General features: G+C 41.7%; 1 long non-coding RNA gene across 3 annotated transcripts in view; it reads right to left on the bottom strand.

Annotated features, from left to right (window-relative positions):
• Nucleotides 1–1,872: 1,872 nt before the first annotated feature.
• LOC131809314 (uncharacterized) overlaps nt 1,873–23,943 on the bottom strand; it is a 105,252-nt gene continuing 83,181 nt past the window's right edge. Inside the window, exons 5-7 of one of the 3 annotated variants that reach the window (XR_009345112.1) lie at nt 21,571–21,649; nt 18,418–19,316; nt 13,421–13,560 (exon numbers count right to left, since the gene is read on the bottom strand). This is a non-coding gene — a long non-coding RNA (uncharacterized LOC131809314). Of the gene's footprint in view, nt 8,127–13,420; nt 13,561–13,938; nt 19,317–21,570; nt 21,650–23,943 lie in introns of those variants that run through there. The other 2 variants (XR_009345114.1, XR_009345115.1) reach the window with 2 other exon arrangements.

The following is a 23,943-nucleotide window of genomic DNA, read 5'->3' as shown; positions in this document are numbered from 1 at the left end:
AGATAAATAAGATAAAAATGGAGAGGAAGACAAACCACAAGAAATGCTTAACTATAGGGAACAAACTGAGGGTTGCTGGAGGGGAAGGAGGTGGGGCAATGGGGTAACTGGCTGATGGACATTAAGGAGGGTACTTGATGGAATGAATACCGGCTGTTATATGCAACGGATGAATCACTAAATTCTACCCCTGAAAGTAATAATACACTGCATGTTAACTAAAGTGAATTTAAATAAAAACAATTTTTTTAACAAAATAAAAATGAGCAAAAGACCTGCACAGACACCTCTCACCAAAGAAGATATGTTGTTGCCAAATAATATGAAAATATGCTCAACATGTTATGAGGGAACTGCAAATTCAAACAAGATACCTCTACACACCTATTAGAGTGGCCTAAATAAAAAAACTGACATCAAATGCTGTCAAGATGTGGAACAACAGGAACTCCTCAGAATGATCATGCACCTGGACCCTGACAGCATGGCTCTACCACTTAAGAAATATGTAACCTTGTTCAGGTCATCAGCTGCTCAAAACCACAGACTCCTCACCTGCAAATGGAAATAGTAATAACTATATTCTCATAGAGCTGTTGCAATTTTTAAGCTATACTGAGTTTTCACAAACTCAACACACCCGTGTAACCAGCACCTTGATTGTAAAATAGAACATTTCTCTGACTTCAGACATCTTTCATTATGTCCCCAGGTTCTCACCATCCTCATATCAAATCGCATAGATTAGCTTTATCTGCTTTGTACTTCTTGTCAACAAATCATACAAAATGTAGTATTTTGTATCTGGCATCTCTTCCAACTATAACTTTTTGAGATTCAGCCATCATGTGTAATTGTAAATTGCTTGCTCACATTAATGCATTGTATTCCATTGTGTGACTGTTCCATCATGTATTTACCATTTGGCTCTTGTTGGACATTTAGGTTTGTAGAGTTGCTTTAGGGATTGAGTGATACATGACGAACTTTCACAAACTGAACACAGCTATGTAACCAAAACTTAGGTCCAGAAACAAAAGACTTCTTTCATTCCCTTCCTGTCACTATGTTCCAAGAATAACTGCTATTTTGATTTCAAAATAAAGAATTTAAATTTAAAGAATTATATAATTCTTTAAAGTAATATCTATGAATTTAAAATATTTTATTTATTTGACAGAGAGAGAAAGCACAAGCAGGGGGAGCAGCAGGCAGAGGGAGAGGGGGAGAAGCAGGCCCCCTACAGAGCAAGGAACCCAATGTGGGGCTCAATCCCAGAACTCTGGGATCATGACCTGAGCCAAAGGCAGACACTTAACTGATTGAGTCACCCAGATCTCCCAGGCATCTGACTCTTGATCTAAGCTTGGTCTTGATCTCAGATCAAGTCATGAGTTCAAGTGTCACTTTGGGTTCCACAATGGGCATCGAACCTACTTTAAAAAGAAATGTCGGGGGAGAAAAAAAGGATTTAACTTTATTTCTATCATCCAGGGAAATGAGGGCACAATCAGACCCTCTGTGATTTTGAGGTTTAAGTAGAAAGGCTGACCAAAGTTTAGAGCAGTGTTTTTCAAACAGTGGGTCTTGAATCATTAATGATTCCCAACCAGTGTTTTTAATTTATTTATTTTTAAAGATTTTATTTATTTATTTTACCAACAGAGTTCACAAGTAGGTGGGGCTGGGAAGCAGGCTCCCCGCTGTGCAGAGAGCCAGATGCAGGGCTCAATCCCAGGACCCTGGGACCAGGACCTGAGCCAAAGGCAGAGGCTTTAACCCACTGAGCTGAGCCACCCAGGCACCCTGCCAACCTGTATTTTTTTTAATAGAATAACAGGATAGAGAGATTATAGCCATATGAATCACGCATAATACGGGCAAGTTCTGTAAAGCTTTTGTTTCAGATTCATCTATAAGCATGTGTGGGTGTGCATGTGTGTGCACCCATTGGGTTGAGTGAATGTATTTCTTACTATGTGCTGAGACAGTCACTTAGGCGGGCCAAGAGGAAGGTCAGGGGTTCAGGGCTCAGTCTAATGCCATTCCTCTAGGGCTGGCTGATGCCACAGGCTATCTAAGCTGAAAATGTTGTGCTGTACATTCTACAACGCTTGGAGTGCAGGAGACAGTAACATGGACTATCCTTGGCTCTGAGGGTCGTTTCATACTTCCTAAGGGAACTGAGCAAATGGTGTATCATGACCTGGGTCACTGAGGCATGAGGTCAGCTGCAGATAAGCATTGACTGGGAGATCATGAAGACCTCACTTCTGTGTTGGAGGGTAGTGTGAGATGACTGTCTGGAGTCTTAGCTGGAAATCATACAGACCCTCCCTTTAAGATCTTGGAAACACCTGGCCAGTTGGGCTGCTCAGAAAAAGAGAGAATCCTCCAGGGGAAGCTCCTAGACTTCTGGCTTATTCAGTGGTTAGGGAATTACTTGGAAAAAATAATACTAATATGAGTGTATTTTCATTTTGAGTTTATGGCACAATTTATATTAACTCAGCAATGCACTCATTCAGGAAGTGTTTAATATGACATTCTATATCTAAGTATGTATGTATGTATGTATCTATTATCTTCCCACCTTTTGTCTGACTACTTATCAAAGTGTAAGAGCAAAGTATAAATACCACTATAACAGGCAATTTTCACTTGGCTATGAAAAGAAAGACTCGATAAATATTTTTCTGAAAGAATAAATAAATGCCTTTTCTTCTGTGCACTTTCCATTCAGTTCTGAAGTCCAAAAGAGCAGAGATGAAGTCCATTTTTGTTTGGTATTGCATTCCTAGTATACACATATAGTAGGATCTCAAAAATATTTATGTTTGAATGTACTAGGAGAAGTGTCTTTTTATTCTTTACATGAAACATATGTTGCTTTTAAAATCAGAAAAAAATATTGTATCATGTATACCATACTAAAAATAATATTATTAAAAGAATACTTAAATAAGTGCTTGTTATCTAAAATAAGGATTAGTATATTCCAAAAGACAAACACATCATCCTGACCATCTCCTGGGTAGTGAATTATTCTTTTAAGAAACCAGGCAGCCTCCCAGATAGCAAAGCATTCTAATAGAATCCAGAGTCTTTCATTGCTGTTACCCTCCACCTTTTTTCTTGATACCTATTATCATATCTCTCTCTGTCTCTCTCTCTCTCTCTCCAGTCTAGAGAAAAGAATACTTGGATTTCTTAAAAATTTCTTTTAAAGATTTTATTTATTTATTTGAGAGACAGAGCACATGCATGCATGTATGAGCGGGGGATGGGCAGAGGGAGAGAGGATCTCCCGCAAACTCCCCGCTGAGCGTGGAGGTCCATGCAGGGCTCGTTCCCCGCACCCAGAGATTGTGACCCAGAGATCACGACCTGAGTGGAAATCAAGAGGCAGATGCCTAACCAGCTAAGCCACCCCAAGAATATTTGAATTTCTTAAGTGTGAAATAAATAATTTCTTCCATGGTGCACACAAAGAAAAATCCCAACCCTCTCTGAGCATTCTTCTCTTTAACTATCCATGTGAACAGGGGACTTCTCTGACCTTTATCTTCAAAGCCCAGTGTGAGTTAGAAAAGAGACGTTCTAGTTTTTTGAGCTCTAAACTCAGATCAGTTTGAACCATCTGCTTCATTTAAGATCTTTTTTTAAAGGAGGCTTCAGATGTTTATAATACAAAAACTTTTAGGAGAAAAAAACCAAGTCTTCCAAGTATAGATCTAAGGAGATTCTATAATATTTTATGACCCCTCAAATGTGGCATCTTCATATGTCCATTTTATTCAAGTTTACACACCTTGTGATTGAGAAAAACTTGAAAGTGAGTTACTTGATATTTCTACTACAAAAATGTTAAGCAATAGTGCCCTCCTGACTAAACCAAACAGAACCATGCCCCAGACTTAGAATGTTTTTTACCTCTGCCCTAGTTTCTTTGATGATTTTAAAAAATAAATCTGGTAATTTTTCTGATAGGTTATCAATAGTATTGGTGGAAAGAGGTGGGGTTGGCAAGGGCAATGGGCTGCAGAACTATCCAGTACAATCCATATTTCCCCTTGATCACAGCCAAGAACTGTCAGTGGGGAGAGGGGAAGGAACTTCCCAGGACAAAGAGCTGACGAAAAGGGGTAATTGTTGTCTGGTAATTATATCCCCACCTGCCCCATGTCATATATGGGGAGTAACTGTGGTGTGTGTGTGTGTGTGTGTGTGTGTGTGTTCCCCTGAGACAGGCTTGAGGAGCTGCTTATCTATTTCCTCAACGGGGACAGGGCAAAGATAAGATCTCCCAGTTATTGCCAGCCAGATCATAAGCGCAAAGGGTCTCTCCTAAAAGGCATTATTTGGTCCATACAGTAGATGGCCTTTGAACCAGTTGTTCACATCAAGGTGCTTAAAATAAACAGAATGTTAAACCAGAGCTCACATGTTAACTTTTGGCTGCCTTCCTAGGTGGCCAAATAGGAAATGAAGTTAGATGTTAATGTTCAATCTCCTCTTCGGGGCAAGCAGTGGGCCCTGCAGGTGGACATGGGAAGGTGAAGCTAGCTTGCTGCTGTGGGCTTGGAAGCCGAAGGGCTTGGAGGTCCAAAGCCCAAGAGTCAGCTGAGTCTTAAAAATGAAGGTGTAGTTAGTATTGGTTGTCTTAACAAGCAAGGTATCTTAAAAGTCTTTAAAAAATAAGGTGTAGTCAGTATCAGCAGTCTTAAAAGCAAGGTATAGTTAGTATTGGTTGAAAGGCTTTAGGTTATGAGTAACGAAATAGTGAGAGGTGATAGAGTAGTGGTTGTCTGTAGATTCTGAGCCTGATCTGGTTTCCAATCCTAGCTGTGTCACTTAAGTAGCTGTGTCACCTCCGCAGGGCAGTTAAGCTCTCTGTATCTTAGTTTCCTTATCTTCCAAAGGTAGGAGATAATAAACCCATAGATTTGTTACAAACCTTAATTACATGAATTCATTTAAGGTACTTAGAAGAATTCATGTAGTTACTTAACTCAGTGTATGGTAACAAGTAACAGAATCAAATACTCAAGCAGACTTATATATTTAGGAAATACATTATCTCCCAAAGGGAGGGTGGGCTTCACAGTTGGCTACGCACTATAACATTATTATCCTCTCTCTGTTCTACCATCTTGAATGGTGGCTTCATTTTCAGGCTGGGATCAAATCGCTACAGAAACTCCAAACATCACAACTAGAAATAGGATGTGTTTCTTTCTGTGGCCTTCTTTTATGAGAGAAAGCTAACTTTTCTGAGAAGCTCCTCCTCACATTTCCTCTAGCATCTCATTGGCTGGAATTGATCTATTGGCAAAAAGAAAGAATGGGCTGCTCGTAGACCAATCAGTGCCACCTCTGAAGATGGGGATGGGGTTAGCATCCCCTGACTGCTTTGAAATAAGTGAATGTCTGAATGGTGTTGGTTTCCCACATGAGTCCCCAACAGGGACTCATACTGGAGGTAGGAGAAATGGATAAGAATGGATACCAGATACCAACCAACAATGGCCACTACAACTAAGGTGGACAAAGAGAAAAAACAGACTGAGGTGTAAGATAGGATGTCACAAGAGAGAGTAGGAAGCAGAGTCTGGAGGAATCCATTGAGGTCATTTGACCCCTGGGGGAGGGCTGTTTAAAGAGCATGGGCAAGCTTGCAGGTGGGGAGGAAGCTGTGAAGGACACCAAACATTACCTTAGTTCTTCATTAGTTCTTATTTTACGGGTAGAGAGGAATAGGATTATCCTAAGTTTACTTGATGGAACGCTTTAACCCATTTGTAAATAAGATGGATTGATGTCAAATACCTAAAAATTGCCTAAAAATCACAATATCCACTTTCAGTGTTGATAACTTCAACTTTTCTTCAATATCCCCTAATCACACCCAGACCTTTTATTAAAAAAAAAAAAAAAAAAAAAAAAAGTGCAAGAGTGGGGCATCTGGGTAGCTCAGTCAGTTGTCAGATTCTTGATCTGATCTCAGGGTGGTGAGTTCAAGCCCTATGTTGGGCTCCACACCGGGCCTGGAGCCTTTCTTTAAAAAAAGATTCAAGGATAATTTGGACATTTTAATAAAAGTTATACAGACCCATAATAGCTCCCACTTTGGCCTGTGTAGGCAACATGGGGGAATTTGGTGATGATTACTCAACCAAGTGACAACTATCTTTATGATCTGGGACCATACTGATCCAACCAGAGAATCAGGTGACTGAACCAGAATTAAGTCTGAATCTCCCCAGCCCCATTTTGATTGAGCTGCCATCTAGAGGGTGTGCTAACCATGTTTGTCCTGGGGTTGCTGTTAGGGAAAAGAAAGACATACCATGCCCAAGAATGGTCAGGGAGAAATCTCAGATATTCAAAATAAGCCCGTATCACCTCCCATCCCTTGTGTCCTCATCATTACCTAGAAAGCAGCTATGAAGAAGTGATCCCTTTCTAAGGACAGCTGCATTCAGTGGCCAAACTGCCTTCCTCATGTGTGTGGACTAGCAGAAGGTGAAGGAGGCAGAGTCAGAATTTTTTTGAGTCAGTGCTAGATATCTGTGGATCTGTGGATTTTGAGTCAATGCTAGTTATCTAAGGAGCATGGAAGGTCCATACAGTATCTGTACTATCAGCAGCTGAAGCAAGAAGAGAGGGTGGAGGAAGGGCTCAAGGAGGCAAAGAAGGAAAGAGCCTCTCCAGGCCAATAAGGATTTACAGTTATTTTTACTTTCAAACAGTGTGGTGTCTGCTCATGGCTCAACCAAATGAGCTTGGAATGTTTTCTTGGCCAGTTCAACAATTTACCTGGAGTGAAGATCCTCATGGTTGATACCATCTATTTCAGCCTTGGGAACCCCTTGACTCAGTAGCTACACCACATTATTTTCTGGCTGGTTTTACTGGGTTTTCACCCTTTGGCTGACTTGGGCTTGGTTCACACAGCAAGAACTCTTTTTTTTTTAAAGAGTCTACTTCAATCTGGGGCATTTGCTAGTCCATATCAAAATAATATCTCTTAGAACTTCATCTAGTTCCAGTGTAAGTTTTCCAGGGCTGACAACTGACCATAAGAATTTAAGTAGAATTCTTTAGGTCAGTTCCTCATTCTCCAATGGATCACTTGCATCAGCACTGTCAATCCAATCCCAGGCAGTAAGTGTTCAAATATTGGTTAAGCTTCATCTATGGTTTCCCATGGGCATTCATCTCAGGGAAATCTCCCAAAAAGCCATGATAGTTATGACTGCAAAAATTCCTGAGATATTTTGTTCTTGTCTGAATAGACCCAAGGGTGGGATGATGGACCAGAGGGTGACTAAGTCATAAAATGATCCAGCTGTTATCCTTTCTGATGGCTGAGTAATATTCTGTTGTATATATGGACCACAACTTCTTTATCCATTCTTCTGTTGAACGGTATCTCAGCTCCTTCCACAGTTTGGCTATTGTGGGCCTTGCTGCTATGAACATTAGGGCATATATTGCCCTTCTTTTCACTATATCTGCGTCTTTGGGTAAATACTCATTAGTGCAATTGCCAGGTCATAAGGTAGCTCTATTTTAAATTTTTTGAGCAATCTCCACACTGTTTTCCAAAGTAGCTGCACCAACAGTAATAAGAGGGTTCCCCATTCTCCCCATCCTCTCCAGCCTTTGTTTTTTCCTGCCTTGTAATTCTTTGCCATTCTAACTGGTGTAAGGGTATCTCAATGTGGTTTTGATTTGAATGTCCGTGATGGCCAATGATGATGAACATTTTTCATGTGTTTGCTAGCCATTTGTATGTCTTCATTGGAGAAGTGTCTGTTCATGTCTTCTGCCCATCTTTTGACATGATTATCTACTTTTTGGGTGTTGAGTTTGAGAAGTTCTTTACAGATCTTGGATATCAGCCCTTTGTCTTTAATATCATTTGTGAATATCTTCTCCCATTCCGTGCGTTGCCTCTTTGCTTTGTTGACTATTTCCTTTGCTGTGCAGAAGTTTTTTTTATCTTGCTGAAGTCCCAAAAGTTCATTTTAGCTTTTGTTTCCTTTGCTTTTGGAGAGATGTCTTGAAAGAAGTTGGTGTGGCCAATGTCATTAACGTGAATGGGACTGGAGAAGATTATGCTGAGTGAAAAGTCAAGCAGGGAAAGTCAATTAGCATATGGTTTCACTTACTTGTGGAACAAAAGGAATAACATAGAGGACATTAAGAGAAGGAAAGGGAATTGGGGCAAATTGGAGGGGGAAATGAACCGTGAAAAATTGTAGACTCTGAGAAACAAACTGAGGGTTTAGAGGGGAGAGGGTGGGGAGATGGGTGAGTCTGGTGGTGGGTATTAAGGAGGGCATGGATTGCATGGAGCACTGGGTGTTATACATAATGAATCTTGGAACACTGCATCAAAAACTAATGATGTGGGGTGCCTGGCTCAGTGGGTTAAAGCCTCTGCCTTCTGCTCAGGTTATGATCCCAGGGTCCTGGGATCGAGCCCGGCATCGGGCTCTCTGCTCAGCGGAGAGCCTGCTTCCTCCTCTCTCTCTCTCTGCCTGCCTCTCTGCCTACTTGTGATCTCTGTCGGTCAAATAAATAAAAAAAATCCTTAAAACAAAACAAAGCAAAAAACTAATGATGTATTGTATGGTGACTAAAATAATACAATGAAAAAAAAGATCCAGCTGTTGCTATTCTTCCAAAAAAAGAAAAAAAATAAAAAATTCCCACCCATCCAGGATTAATATTTAGTACTAGTTGTTATAGTGGGGAAGACCTGAAGCTGCCTGCCAGACTGGTGAGGGTCTTCCTGTACAGATATGAGTTAGCAACTCTCCAAGCACTGTTTTGCACAGCTGACTTTGAACCTACTTCCTGGTACTTAACCTGTACTTCAATTTCTTCTGATAAATGGCAAAAGCATGGAGAACCACTTAATACCTCATTGGTCATAAAATTTGGTCAACATGCTTACTAGCAATTCCCAGGGACTTCCCTCAATAGCCTATGAGATGCTCATTATCTTTCCTCTTTAACTAATTAATTAATTAATTTCTGAGCAAGGAGTGGGTGGTGGGAGAAGGAGAGGGAGAGAGAGAATCTTTTTTTAAAAAATGTTCTTTATTTATTTGACAGACAGAGATCACAAATAGGCAGAGAGGCAGGCAGAGAGAGGGGGGAAACAGGCTCCCCAATGAGCAGGGAGCCTGATACAGGGCTCGACCCCAGGACCCTGAGATCATGACCTGAGCCAAAGGTAGAGTCTTAACCCACTGAACCACCCAGGCACCCCAAGATAGAGAATCTTAAGCAGGCTTCAGACCCAGTGCGGGGTCTTACACTGGCTCCTCCTCATAGCCCTGAGATCATAACCAGGGCCAATATCAAGAGGTGGATGCTTAACCAACTGAGTCACCCAGGTGTCCCAACACAAAATAGACCTTAAAACAAAGACTATAATAAGTAACAAAGATAGGCAGTATATAATGATAAAGGGGTCAATCCAACCAGAGGATATAGCATTTATAAATCTGTATTCCTAAAAAATAAAGGGAGTGTCTAATAAACAAAGTGTGGCCTGTCCACACTCACTCCTCCACTGGTGTAGATGGAAGAGCACTTCTGATGGGGTCCATGCCAAGGAATTCCAGGCAGGGAGCAGCCATGAGCAGAGTAAGAAGCGTGAGACACTGAAGAACAGCTCCTGGTAGATAACTCAGGTGGTATACAGACAAAACCTTTCCAAAAACCTTTCCAAACCTTCCAAAGAAGATGACATTTGGGGCACAAATGGATTAGGATATAGACATTTCATTCCCAAAGTGGAGAAGTGAGTTGCAATGGATTTGTCAAGGTCAAGACCACATTTTCTAGGGTATAAAAACCTTCTATATATAATGTGTTTTTATATGTAAAAACACAGAAATCATCTTTAAAAAAACTAATGAAACTGAATAAAGGAAACTTAAACAGACCAAAGGCCACAAGGAGTTCTCATGCCCCATCACTCATCGTCAACTGCAGACCCCAAGAAGAAGAGATTCACTTACATTCCCAACAAGAAAAAAGCCTACTTTATTCCTCCAACAGGAGGAAGGAAGAGTTTCTTCTTGGCTGGCAACAAGCTCAGCCCATAAGAAAATGCCACAACTTGGCCAATGAGAGACCATCACCGCCAGAGCTCTTGCTTTCCTTCCATGGACTATCGACGAAACTGGCATCTACTGTGTAGAGATCTGGGATGCTGCAAAATATCCTATATTGCACAGGAGAGCCCTCAACAACAAAGAATTATCAGGCCCCAAATGCCCACAGTGCCAAGGCTGGGGAACCCCAAGAAGTCTCTCCTATATCGACAGCACAGACGTTACGGCACTTAACTGGCTGGCCAGCTTTAAAATATTGTGGCTCCTAACAAATGTGGGAAGTATAGAGGGAGTTCCTTTATTTCCATTTTTGAGGTTAAAATGAGACTTTATTTTTTTAAAATGAGACTTTATTGATATCGTACATTGTGCTTTAACTTTTAGCACATTGTAAGTCCACATCAATGGAGGATTTTCAGACACTTGTCTCAGGACTAACATTATCACCACCATTTAAGAAGCACTCAGATGACATTGCTCAAGGGCTATCTTAACAGGGAAGGCTAACACAGAACAACAAAAGTCATTGGCATCATGCCCAGAGTCACTAACATCAAGCTAGAGACAGCATGAGGTAGGGGTGAGTGAGGTAGGGGTGAGGGACGTGGATTCTGAGGGAATGGTCTGACGGTGTCCCAGCTCTGGCACTCACCAGTCATTGGCCTCCGAGTTAGTTGCCTTTCTGTACTTCAGTTTTCTCAGTGGGGGATGAGCTTAGAGCTCTTAGAGCTGTTGTGAGAATTAACTACTAGCACACATAAAGAGATTAGAAAGTACAATACGCTTACCAAGATGGTGGGCATTTCCATTTATGTGGTGTTGCATTACTATGGCATGAGGACAGTTTATATTTTTTTTGATCAGCTTTTATTTTTAAGATTTTGTTTATTTATTTGAGAGAGGGAGAACAAGAACGGTGGGAAGAGGGAGAAGGAGAAGAAAACTCTCTGCTGAGCACGGAGCCCCTACGTGGGACTCAATCCCAGGCAGCCACTTAACCCACTAAGCCACCTAGGCACCCCTGACTGACCAGCTTTAAAATTTGGGGGTTCTTAACAAATGTTAAAATGTTGGAGAGATTCCCCTTTTTTTCCATCTTTGAGATTAAAATGAGACTTTATTGTTATTTCTTGTATGTGTTTGAAATTTACACAAAGAGATTAATGAGTGTGACTGCACTGATTCTTCAGCAAATCACTAAGTTATAACAGCAGAAGGAGCCAAAGTCTTCACAATATCTGGGAGGAGAAGCATTATTCATTACCTGTTGTTTTTCTCAGTTCCATGATTCGCCACTAGAGAGTTCCAGAAGTACGCTTTTAAAAACTTCAGAGAGCTGCTTTTGGTTTTATTGTACCATAAATAGTCACAAGATGGTGCCCAAAGATTCCTTTTGAAAACCTGAGCGGTCAGTTCCTCCTTTGGTTGTTTAAATTAAACCAAAAATAGTACACAATTGCATTTAATTGGAACAAAAATACAACACATGGGGTCAAGTACAACATCTCAATTCAACATACACCAAATCTTTTCCTTCTTAGTTCTAAATCCTAGCCATAGAAGAACTCCTGGAGAAAAAATTGTGTTTCTGTTAATCTATTAAAGATTTAAAGACAGTTTTGTTTTGTTTTGTTTTAAGTTACGCTTCACTGGTGGGGATTTAGCAGCCTCATTGCATAGGGCAAAATATAGGGTTCCTGGGATCTGCTGTAAAGAGTCCCAGTTCCCTACTTTGACAGATTATGGTGAAGGCGGAGCTGCCTTGGTAACTTCTCTTCCAAGTTTACAGATGAGCAAAGGAGAGACAGCTCTGGGAGCACAGCAACAGGGCTTTCTGGAGTGCTGGGTTTTGCTAAAGAAAAGCTCAAAGTAGGATTTTAGATCACAAAAATTAATGGCACTCAGGGTCTTCTGCCTCAGTCCCTCTGTCCTCCCCCAGAAGGACCAATACTCTGAGGCTGTGGGTGGAGCCTAAGGAGCTTCTTGCACCCGCATTGCACACCCTCTTCCTGCCCCCACCGCCGCTGGTCTATTCCAGGAGGTGCGAAGACCCGGCTGCTGCTGGACACACGTTCCAAAGGGTGCCTGCGCAAAACTTTTGAGTGCAGGAGGTAACAACCCCGAAGAAAAGGAACTTGAGGTCTTTCGGATGTCCCAATAGGACTATTCAAATTGTGGTAATTTCTTGGAAATCGTTATTTCACTTTCTCTCTTTTATATTTACAGGAAGTACAGGCTTAAGAACAGTAATGAAGTAAGAAATAATCCTGAAGTCTGGAGCCCCAAGTCCCAATTTTGCCAGGCTGAGATGGGAAGAGCAGAAGAGAAAGGAAAGAAGAAGGCAAGAGGGAAGAGACGAGGGCCAATGACTGCTCTATGCTGACGCGGTGTGAGCACCCGCCCAAAGCAAACTCATTTAGCAATCAAAAGAATTCGACCGGTTTAGTGCTTTTGCCTTCCTTTGACAGAGAGGCAAATCGAGAATTTGAGAAGTTACTCTCTCAAGGTCACACACCGGTAAGGGGTGGAACCAGAACTCAAACCAAATAACTGAGACAGGCCAAGTCTGCGGAATTTTAATAAAAGCCTACTGTTAGCCATCCATAGCCTGTAGTATGTACTCTGCGGTGGTGGTTGTCGGAGGAACACTGAGAAAACGGGTTATTTGCTCTGTGTTGCTTTGACTGAAGGGGCGGAGACCACAGAGGATGCCCACGTGACCTAGTCCGCCCAATGGAACAGACTCGCGTCCCCTGTAAGGAGGTCCGCCTGCTGGGTGGTCCCCAGTTTAGAGTAGGAGAAGCACCTCCACGTTCTCGGCCACCGCCTACCTGATAAAAACTTGGCTTCCTCCAAGCTGGTAGTTTCCCTTCTTCTGTTTATTGATGCGCTATGAAAAGGAAAGTGCTTGTAAACAACTTGAGTGCATGAACAATCTAATTAAAATAATTAAAGTAATAGCTTGTGAAAAAAGTAGTAAAACTAATTATTATAGATTGGCCATGTGGGAAGATGAAAATTGCTGGCATTCTTCAGGTCTAAGCTGATCCAGTTGACACAGAAAAACACAGCTTACCGGGTCCTTCTGAGAATAGCACAGTTAACTGAAAAACACAGTTTACCAGGTCCCATCCTCCAACCAAGGTTCAAACTGTCCTGCTTCTCATCTCCACCTATAGCTTCCTTCTTGGCAGTAGCCGTATACAAGGGACCCTCCCATGATTCTCACTCCAAATTATTCCTTAGAGGCAAGCATCTGACTTTTTTCTTTTCAACTTGAAGAGCCATGAAAGTTTTGACTCTGAGAAGCTCAGCCCTGAAGAAAGCTGTAGACCTCTAGTAACGTGGTCCATCCGATGCCATGACTCCTTTTGTGATCGAGCGTTTCCACGTGATGGCTAGACAGCCTTTGCTTGAGCACCTTTCAGGGACAAGAAATGACAGGTGTGGCTGCTCTGACTGCTGTGAAATACATTTTGCTTTTGCTTTTAAGCTATATTATGTCCCTTTAATGTCCCACTATTCCTTCCTCTATCTCTTGGGGCCTTAGAGAATTAAAAAAAAAAAAAAAAACCAAAAGAAAAGAAAAAAACAAGGCCTCTACCAAATATTTGAAAGCTAAACCATGTCAGCACATGCCTTCCTGGTATCCGGTTCTCCCACCAAACTTTCTAGGTGTTCCACCCCTAGGAGTAGAGTCCAGTGGAAGGGTTCCTAGGTTTTCCTAGGAGGGCATTTACCTGAAATTGCCAAATGCAGCCCTGAACAGAGGAGGACCAGAGTCTGCTGGGAGGAGCAACATGAAGGCCAAAGTAGAACAGGGAACAGGAGAAGGACACCAGACAGTAAATTTGTTAGCTAAGGGGGCCAGGAGGTGAAGAGAAACAGTAGAAAGAATTGGTTCAGAAAGGCAGTTCAGAACAAAGACCTCTAATAGTAAATTTTTGTAGGAGCTCTCCTTTTATGTAGTCATTTATAGGTGTCCGGTGGCCACGAGGGCCAGATACCCTCAGTTAAACCCTGGTAGTTCTTCAATTATTTATTATACAACAGGCTTTCAAAACTGCCCTTTACAACACATTCTAGAATCTGGTTGAACATCTCCTCAAATAACTGGTCATTAGTTGGTAGAATAACCTGACAGTTTGAGGTAATAAGGTGTCTTAGAGGTGTTTAAAATGTACACCAGAACAGGGAGCAGACTCTCTTTGTTCAGGAAAAGTCTTTCTTTTTCTTTTTTAAGATTTTATTTATTTATGAGAGAGAGAAGAAGATCCCCGCTGAGTAGGGAACCCAATGCATCGCTCAATCCCGGGACTCTGAGATCATGACCTGAACCAAAGTCAGATGCTCAACTGACTGAGCCACCTGGGCACCCCAGGAAAAAAAAAATCTCTTTATTGGACCCTCTTAATTGGGTAAACATCGTTTCATGAAAGTGCATGGGAAGCAGTTAGCATATCACCACCTCCCTACCTGAACTGAGTCTCACAGTTTTGGGACAATGGGAAGTAAGTGAACCAGATGTGACCATAAGGCCCAAAGATATGGACCATCTTGTAGAATCAAGCAATTATATTAAAAGTCATGAAAAAAAAAGTAATGTAGAATTGAGAATACTTTGTTCCTACTGTGAGTAAACAAAGCAGGTCATCCTGGTTTCATTTGAAATACCACAGTGTCATTGTTCAATACCTAGCTCACAGCTGTTTCCTTCTTCGGAATTTCTTAATGGTCACTAACTGTAGTTTGAGGACATCATTCACAAGTTCATTGAGTATCTAATGTAATTTATCTAGATCAGGAAATTTGCTCTCACTTAGAGCAGCAGATTTCATTCATTCGGCTAGCCTCTCCAGCTTCCTCTTTGCTGAGCCCCGTGGTAGGTGCTGCAGGTAAATTCTCTGTGAGAGCTCTGGGAGTGCTCTCTCACCAGCCTCCACCTCCCCTGGGTTGCAGGTCGCCCTTCAGAGCACATTATAAGCGTCTTGCTCTGTACCTTCTCACACACAGCAAGATGCCTGGATATCCTGGAAAGTTCTCCAGTTGCAAGCTTAACTTATCCTTTAAGATTAAAATGAAATAGAAAACCCAGCCTCTCTCTCCAAATCTCTAGATTATTCCTTTCCTAGTCACTTCTGGGCTCAGCTTCCTGCTTCCATTAATTCCCCATCCACCCCTCTGGGCCATTACCTCCTGCATGCAGAGCTCCTTTTCCATACCATGTCACCCCACCATGGAAACTGCTCCAATTCCAGCACCCCCACACCCTACTCCTGAGAAAAACATCCCACTGTGTCAGTTCATTTCTTCTGAGATTCAGTCACCAGGACAGAATGAGAAATACAAGAGATTTCTTCAGAAAATGCTTGTGAAAGATAAAGGGGAGAGAGATTGAGAGAGAGAAAGAGAAAGTGCTCATATGCACAAGAGTGGGTCAGCGGAACCCCAGATCTGGCACTTGTGAAGAGAGAAATGAAAGAGCCTCAGAGCACAGCACAGCTCTGGGAAAGTCTTGAGCAGGCAGATGGGAAATGCAGAGCAAAGCTAGCCCACTGGAGGAGTCCTGCCTCTGGCAGAAATAGCCCAGTTAGAGCTCTCACAGAGTTCAGTCAATGGCTGGGGAAGCTCAGGCAGATGGTGGCCTTGGCTTGGACACTAAGGGGGTCCTGAAGGTGCACCAGGGGGAGGTGAGCGTCACTTCATTCCTTGTAGCAGCTTCTCCTGGAGAGAAATCTGAGTGGCATCTGAGTGGCACTCCACTGCTGACTTGGAGCACCACATAGCTGGCTTTTCTTGAGGTAGAGGGGAGAGTGATGGGAGTTATGGGAAATTACAGCACAGCACAGCCAACAATGGAAAACAAATACTAGATTCCACTGTGCTCAAAACTCACTAGGCTGTTCTGAACTACTTCCTGGCTGTCTTTGTGGTGGTCCCCCTCACCTCACTTCCCTTGGCTCCTCTTTCTCTTCCTCTTTTCGTTTCCCTCTGGCTTTCAGCCTTCACTTTTTGATACTTTTTTCATACAAGGCAATTTATCCTTGGTGATTTCATCTTTCCCATGCAAGGTCTTGTGAAATAAAGGATTGTCTTCTCTCTGAACAATTCTATTTCCCTCTTTACAATTAACGTTTTTAGGCCATAATATAATTTTTCTGTACTATTTCTACAGAGTTTTAGAATCTTAACTGTAGGTGTTAATTGATAACTGAGTACATTTGCATTTTTTTGCCAGAGAATTAACAGATATGTCTTCAAAAATCCTTAACAATCACTTCATGAGAGATTTCAACTCAATATAATTCAAGAATACTTATGGAGTTCTACTCAGTCCTAGAAATATTACTAAGTCATTTTGGGAAATTACAAAGAGAGGGACGCCTTGGAGACTCAGTCAGTTAAACATCTGCCTTTGGCTCAGGTCATGATCCGAGGGTGCTGGGATCAAGTCCCACGTGGGAGCCTGCTTCTCCTTCTATCCTTTCCCCCCAGCTCATGATCTCTCTTTCTCACTTTCTCTCTCAAATAAAATTTTTAAAAGATTTTATTTATTTATTTGACAGAGACACAGCAAGAGAGGGAACACAAGCAGGGGGAGTGGGAGAGGGAGAAGCAGGCTCCCCCACTGAGCAGGGAGCCCAATGCAGGGCTCAATCCTAGGACCCGGGGATCATGATATGAGCCAAAGGCAGAAGCTTAATGACTAAGACACTCAGACGCCTCACTCTCTCAAATAAATTAATAAAATCTTAAAAAAAAAAAAAAAAGAAATTGTGAAGAGAAATAAAATTAGTTTCTGCCCCTAGGAAATAAAGCTAGGTTCTAGTTTCCTGAGAGAAAAGTAAGCATATGTTAAAAAAAAAAAAAAAGCCCATGGTCACCCTCATACCAACTTAGTAGCTGAGCAGATGTCTAGGTGAGGAGGCTGAACATAAGCTTCTAAGATCCTCATTCAGGTAGAGTGATTAAGATGTCATTTATGCAGAGAAAGGACAGGAGAAAATGCAGATGGGAGTAGGAATGGAGAAATAGATGATTTTAGAGGTGGATGAGGTTTCAGTGGCACTCAAATATTTTTTGAGTGGACAAATAAATGAAATGAAAAGGCAATGACATGAGATTTTCAAAGGCAACTGGAAATTCCAACCCACAGGAGGGGGTGAAGGAATGACCCAGAGAAATGGTTAAATCATAGGTTTGAAAAGGCTGCCCAGAGGAAGGACAGCAGATAAGATGGGACACGTGGAGTCTAGAATCCTCACGGTTGCATTTGGAACAGAATGAGGAAAGAGAAAGCTGAGAAGGAACAATCAGAATAGAGAGAAACAACCTGTCAGTGAAGGTAAACTCAGAATCGCAAGAAGCTAGGATAGAATAGGAAGAAAAAACTGGTTAGATTCATCTTTGGTGACCCTGAGACCAGCCGTCTCAACAGTGAAGGGACAAAAATGCAGAGAGGAGTTTAGTTCTTGCGGGAAGGAGAGAAGTCAGGCGTTCAGACACCAAATTTTGGAAGAAAAGACAAAAGGCCAGAGAAACACTGAGCATGAGGGGAAGGAGTCTGTGGAGGAGTTACTGTGGCCAGGAGAGCAGGAAACATCATCCTTCCAGAACCTTAAGGCCACCACTGAATCGCTGGTTCAAGGGAAAGGCTAGCTTTGGAAAGGAGTGGGAGCACTGGGTCTTCTAGCTCAGGCAGGAGATCAGCAGAGAAGAAATGGACTATTTCTGAGTGGAAGAAAGAGAAATTGAGGGGGAAGTGGGCCTTTCCACAATGCCTTAGAGGGAGAGAGCCAGGTGGGGCTGTGGTCTTTGGAGAGCATAAAAGTTTTGAAAAAGGCATAGAGGTCAGCCAGAGATGACCTTGAGGAAGCTGGGAAGATGTGTATTCTCAGCCTCATGCTGACTACAATTTATTCACACCCATAGCTATTTTGAAGTCCTTATTTTCCACATGTTCTGTCACTTAACTCTTAGAACAACCCTTAAGCTAGGTTCTGTTAAAATCCCATTTATAAGAGGAGAAAATAAACCATGGAGAGGTTTAAAAAAAATGTTGACAGTGATGGAGCTGGACTTCCAACCTGGTTTGTCTCAGAGCCCATGCCCTTAGAGCCCAGGCCCTAAACTGTTGTTTTTCTAGAATACCTTACCTTTCCCATCATGCCTTACCAAACCTACATTCTCACCAAGCCCTGCCTGGGAGTCCTCAATCTGATTTCCCACCCTGGGCTCTGGGTCTTCTCAGAGGTTCCTCCTGTATCGAAATACCTACCCTTATCCCTCCATATCTGCCTGCCAAGCAAACTGTTTCCCCACCCCCTCTCTTCAAAGGTTTCTTCATGTACACCTTCTCTGTGATGGCATCTCTTTGTGGATGAATCTTGAGATTGAGGTTCTCTTGTTCAAATATGCGCTGCTACCTCTGGATGGCCAAGCTTGCGGGAACCTTCATGTCTGCACAGATGTTGGCTCCTTGAGAGTGATCCAGTCTCAAAGCATCGAGGACTTGTTTAATCTGCTCTTCATATGTCCTAACCAGTCTCCACTCTGTGATGTTATGTAACACATAACATTTGCAGAATATGATGGTGATCTTAACAAATGCTTATTTACCAGCTTTCTCTATAAATGTAAATAGCCCAAACCTCTGTAAGGATTTTGATCAAGAGGTAACTTTTCCTGAAATTAGATTGTCTTATTTTCTGAACTGATACCTAGCGAGGCATTTGATAATTTCATCCCCACGCTTTATCTTCCTTTAAATTGTTCAGTTGCTTCTGAGTTAAAAGGGAAAGGCTAGCAATTTTCTGCTTCTTCACTGGTCTGTTTCCAGAAATGCATGAGATTTACTTGACTCTGGTTTCCCCGAGTATCTCTGTCTTTCCAAGGAGCCCTCGAAACGCTGCATTAAGGCACAATTCATCTTTTTAGAGTTTCCTTCCAGTTCAGAAGCTGCCTTTTCTTGAGTCAGCTTAGTCTGTTGGACAGAAATTCTCAATCGTCCTTAATTCATCATTCTTCTCGAAACGCTGCTTTGAGGCAAAATTCATCTTTTTAGAGTTTCCTTCCAGTTCAGGAGCTGCCTCTTCTGGAGTCAGCTTAGTTTATTGGACGGAAATTCTCAGTTGTCCTTAATTCATCGTTCTTCTGTCCATACATTTTATTGGCTTCCTGAAGATAAGATCAAAACACTAAACTAAAATAAGTTAAAATAAAAACGAGTTCAATGCTTCAAGTTCCCAAATGTTCTCCCTCACCCACGGTCTCTTTTAAGGTATTTAAAGAATCTTTCATCCTGTGGCTTTTTTGAAAGCCATTCTTCCATCACTGTCTACTTCAAATTTTCTCAGTTCTCTTTTATACCCTCTAAGTATTGTTTCAGTCCTCCCATCCCCCTTAGAAAGAACCAAAACTCTTCTTTTTAGGTATGCTGATTTTATAAATCAAGAGCCTTCTGTTTTGGTCACTTTTGGTCACTCTCATGTGATCCTCCCTCATCTAGTAGTTTTTCTGAGCAGTTAATTCATTTCCTGGACACAGAGGATTCTAAAGAATCCTTACTTTGCCTCATTATCCACTTTGCCCCTTCAACCAACCCTTTGTCATAGTAGCTGGCTCTTCTAATCCATTTAGCATCCTCATCTACTTATAATCAACTCTCCCTTCTCTTCAATGACTACCTGTTAGCTCATCCTTCTCTTTGCCTTTCACCCATGATACTAACCTCTTGGCTGATTAAAATGGTGCTTCCTTGTAGCATTCTGCCAATTGATTTTTAGGAGTGAGTCAAACATAATTTTGTTTTGGGCTCACAGTACATCTTTTTCAGTTGTGTCAATCATCATGTATGCTAAACACATTGACTTAAAAGAGAAGCACATTCTTATTGTCATAAAGCATCGGTACTTTTCCCCATGACCTCCCACTAATTATAAATAATTTCTTCTCCTTAGGTAATTTGGATAGTCATAGAAATTACTTTTAAACCCTTCTATGTGTTTTTACTAAAAAGAAAAAAAAAAGAATCACATTTTCACAAAATATTTTCACAAATGTTTTCTTCTTGGTCTTAAACCATCTATTCTTGTTAATACTACCATGCTCTAAGTGTTTCTTGGGTTTCTGATGGAAAGATTTTTCCTTATTGATGCAAGCTTAGACTTCTGCCCTTTTTTAGGGGTGAAGGACAGGTTTTTCTAAACTAATCACGAAGTCATTCTCATCTGGAATTCATAACATTCACATAACAGTCTCGAAGAGCTTCATGAATAAAGATAGCTGCCTGAGAGTGTGACATTCGAGGTTTAAAGGGGTTAAATTATGAGCCTCGACAACCAAACAATAAGGCCCTGACAGAGGCAAAGAGAGCCAGCCTTCCTAAATCATTTCTCCGGACTCCTCTCAAGCTCCCAGCCTGCCGCATCCCACCTCCCATCCCTTCTCCTTTGTTGCTGGCTCGTTTCCTCTGATTGTAGTTCATTCGGTATTCCTTCCTGCTCCTCTGTCTCGGCTAATTGTTCTTTTCCCACACTACAGGGTTTTAATTTCCTCTAGTTAGAGCCTTATCACCCCTGTCTACACTTCCTCTCCCTTTCTGACCTATCTCCAGCTCCCCACTGACCTGCAGGGACCGTAGCACAGCTACTTAATTGCCACCATACCTTAGTTTGCCTGTCTCTGAAATGGGAATGGTAACTCGCCCCTTCTTTCCAAAGCAGCTGCATCAAAATCTAGTCTTTCTAGGACAGTTCTACCCGTCACTAACTATGGACATGCTGAGTTCTGGCATTATTTTCATGACTATTCCGATTGTCTTCACTAGCAAAGCTCGAAGCCGTGAGGATATATCATCCTTTGGGCTCTGTTTGACCTCATTTTTAACTTTGCGAGGGAGTGTAGCCATACAAATTCTAATTTTCTGTGTGGCACGTTTGCTGAGAAGAGCAAATTTCTCCGTGCTCTAAAAATTTGGGCGACATCTTGAGCAAACATACGCTTTTTTTTTTTTTTTTTTTTTTCTGAAAAAGGACATGGTGGGGTCCTAAGAATTCCTTCATAATGCACAGACTCCCTAAAACAAGTTTCTTTACAGAGGGCTAAGAAGGAAATCTTCATTTTTAAAAACTATTATTATTATTATTACATTAGAGAAGGGGGGTATCCAATGTTTAATGTAGATGCATTAATCCCAGGGTGGGAAGAGGGAGGAGACAGCTAGCACTCAGACATGTGATTGTTGTTCAGTTTGGTTTTATTTTGCTCTCACGCGCAGACTTGATCCTTCTTTTCCCTTTTAGTGTCTGGGGGGGATGGGGAAGTGAACTGTCCTCTGACCGAGGAGGTGGAGTGAAGGCCTTTGTTTTAAGACCACGGTTCTGATTACACCTGACAGGGCTGAAACTCGATTCCCACAGAGCTTACTCACACCTTATCTTCTCCGCTCCTGATGATTAGAGCAGGAATGCCACAGCAGACGTTGTCACTTGGATTCAGTCTGTATACTGCTGTGTACGATAACAAAAATAAAAGTTCATTTTTTGGTCTCGAGATTAGCTCCAGGGGAGTTCTCCCTTCCATCTATTTTTATATTGGTCATCAAGGCTAAATCTTAATGTTCCTGGCTGAGATTCTCAGAGTTCGAGAATAATCACATTTAATAAAAAGTCTGCCTCAGAAAAAGACTCACATAACCTGAGCCATGGCAATGATTTTGTGGTATTTGGATTCACGTCTGTAAAAATATTTGGACACCAGATGGTGGATTGTTAGGGGCATTCATCCCAAACCAAAAGTTTAAAAAAATTCACACACACACACACACACACACACACAAAATACAGCAGGAGGGAAAAATCATCATTAGTTTTTTTTCCAGTCATGTTGCATGAGTAATGGTAAAAGCAACAGCTAAAACAATAAGATTACTGTGTTGAATTCTTAATGTGTTGTCAGGAATGAAGACTTCAAGTAGTGCTGAAAATATGCTCTCCCTCTGAATAACGCATACTTCGAGTACAACTCATTTTGACAGCTTACCAAGTGGACATATTTTCTGAAAAACAAAATCATCCTGCTGATAGAGGAAGCTATATGCAGGGGGGGGGGGTGGAGGAGGCTATCTCTTATACAGGACTGGATTGAGAAGCAGCCAAATCAAACATGAAACCCACAGCCTAGGGCCCCAGTCATGAATCCAAAATGACTTTTTCTCTGCAGGTTGATTTTGTTTTTAAAGATCAGTTCTCAACTATCTGCACTAATGGGTGGGGAGGCATGGGATAAATAAACCAAAACAGGATAACAGAAAACTGAGTTTATATTTAACTGTGGAATGTATGTTTGTGGGAGGGTTGTTATTTATGTCACACGGTGGTCATGCTCCATGGGGCTTTGGCTGTCCATGTGCTGTGTTAGAGCAAATGAAGTCTGTTTTCTGAAGACAAACTGGCCCTGGCCCATGGGTACGTCTTGGTCTGACTCTTTATAGAGGTAGTCTATGCAGATACTGGACCTGGTTAGGAACCCTTGTTATTCACACATGAATGCCAAATTCTTTGGTGTATACCAGCATCAAATTAGAAATACAAAGTTTTGACACGTTAGGTCCCTGCCACACAATCTATCCTTGACTTCTCTGCTACTTGATTCTTATCAAAGCTTTGTTGCAGAAAATAACATCTATGGAAGGATGCAATCTGTCATTTCTTTCAGATATATTAGACTTTATCCCTGGATCAAGTCAGATAATTAAAGAACTTCGTATTTGAACTACAACAATTCATTCCCTCAAGAGAAACTGTATTCTTAAGGACTTCACTTTACTATGATGCCCTAAGTTAAATCTCCTTAACTGACATTGTCGGAAACTGTAAGGGTCTATTTAGCCAGAGTGATTCCATCCGGTTAAACAATGACTTTGAATGACTTTGTTGTTTATACAGTAAAACTTTAACTGTCCCTGTCCCCCCGCCCCCACATCCAGGGGACTGACTTAAAAAAAAATAAGTCCCGGAAACCAGTCCAAGGTAACAAAGCCCAAATATAAGGGTGGGTCAGGCCAGGTGGAGGTATCCAATCAGTGGGGGCACATACTGTCTCCCTAGGTACCAAGGAGTATGGGCCCTGCCCTTTGGGCACCTTTTGGGCGCCAATTCTGACCAAGGTAATAGGCTAGTTCAAATATCTACTATAGGGTAAATTGTAATTCAATTGATTCAATTGGTCACTCATGTGTGACCTAGCATGATTGTGCAGCTTTCTCTGTGTGTCACAATCTCATTGGCCACCTGTGCGTGGCCAGGCCCAACCACATGGCGTTTGCCCTTAAAAGCTAGTCTGTAAGGCAGAGGTCGCCTCTTTGTAAGAGATGGCCCTGACCGGTCAATTTGATTCTTGATGCTTGGTGCAAAATAAAGCTTTGCTTGACCTTCGCTTTGTATCAGTCTCGCTCCTTTAATCATGGACCCATTATTGGGGGACCTTTCAGAAACAACTATTGGAAAATCACTTGCTTTACATATTATTCAAGATACCAGTGTCCCTTCCAAAGATGCACAGAAGACCCTTCCTTTGGGTGTCTAGTCTCCTGAGCCCCTGGTATTACAAAACATCATAAATATTTATGACTGCTCTGGTTCCTTTGTTGCTCAGAGCCAAATCTGTGGTCCCTTTACAGTAACTGCTTGAATCCCTATGATTGGAATTTCTCTGTAGTGGGATTATTTCTGGCTTCATTTTACTATCTTTATATTTTTCTTCTGATTTATCTCATTTGTTTCAATTTTATTGCATGATTTTA

The sequence above is a fragment of the Mustela lutreola genome, chromosome 10 (assembly GCF_030435805.1).
Source record: "Mustela lutreola isolate mMusLut2 chromosome 10, mMusLut2.pri, whole genome shotgun sequence".
NCBI classification, from domain to species: Eukaryota; Metazoa; Chordata; class Mammalia; order Carnivora; family Mustelidae; genus Mustela; species Mustela lutreola.
The sequence above is the reverse complement of the archived record's forward strand: the minus strand, read 5'-3'. Positions and strand labels throughout refer to the sequence as shown.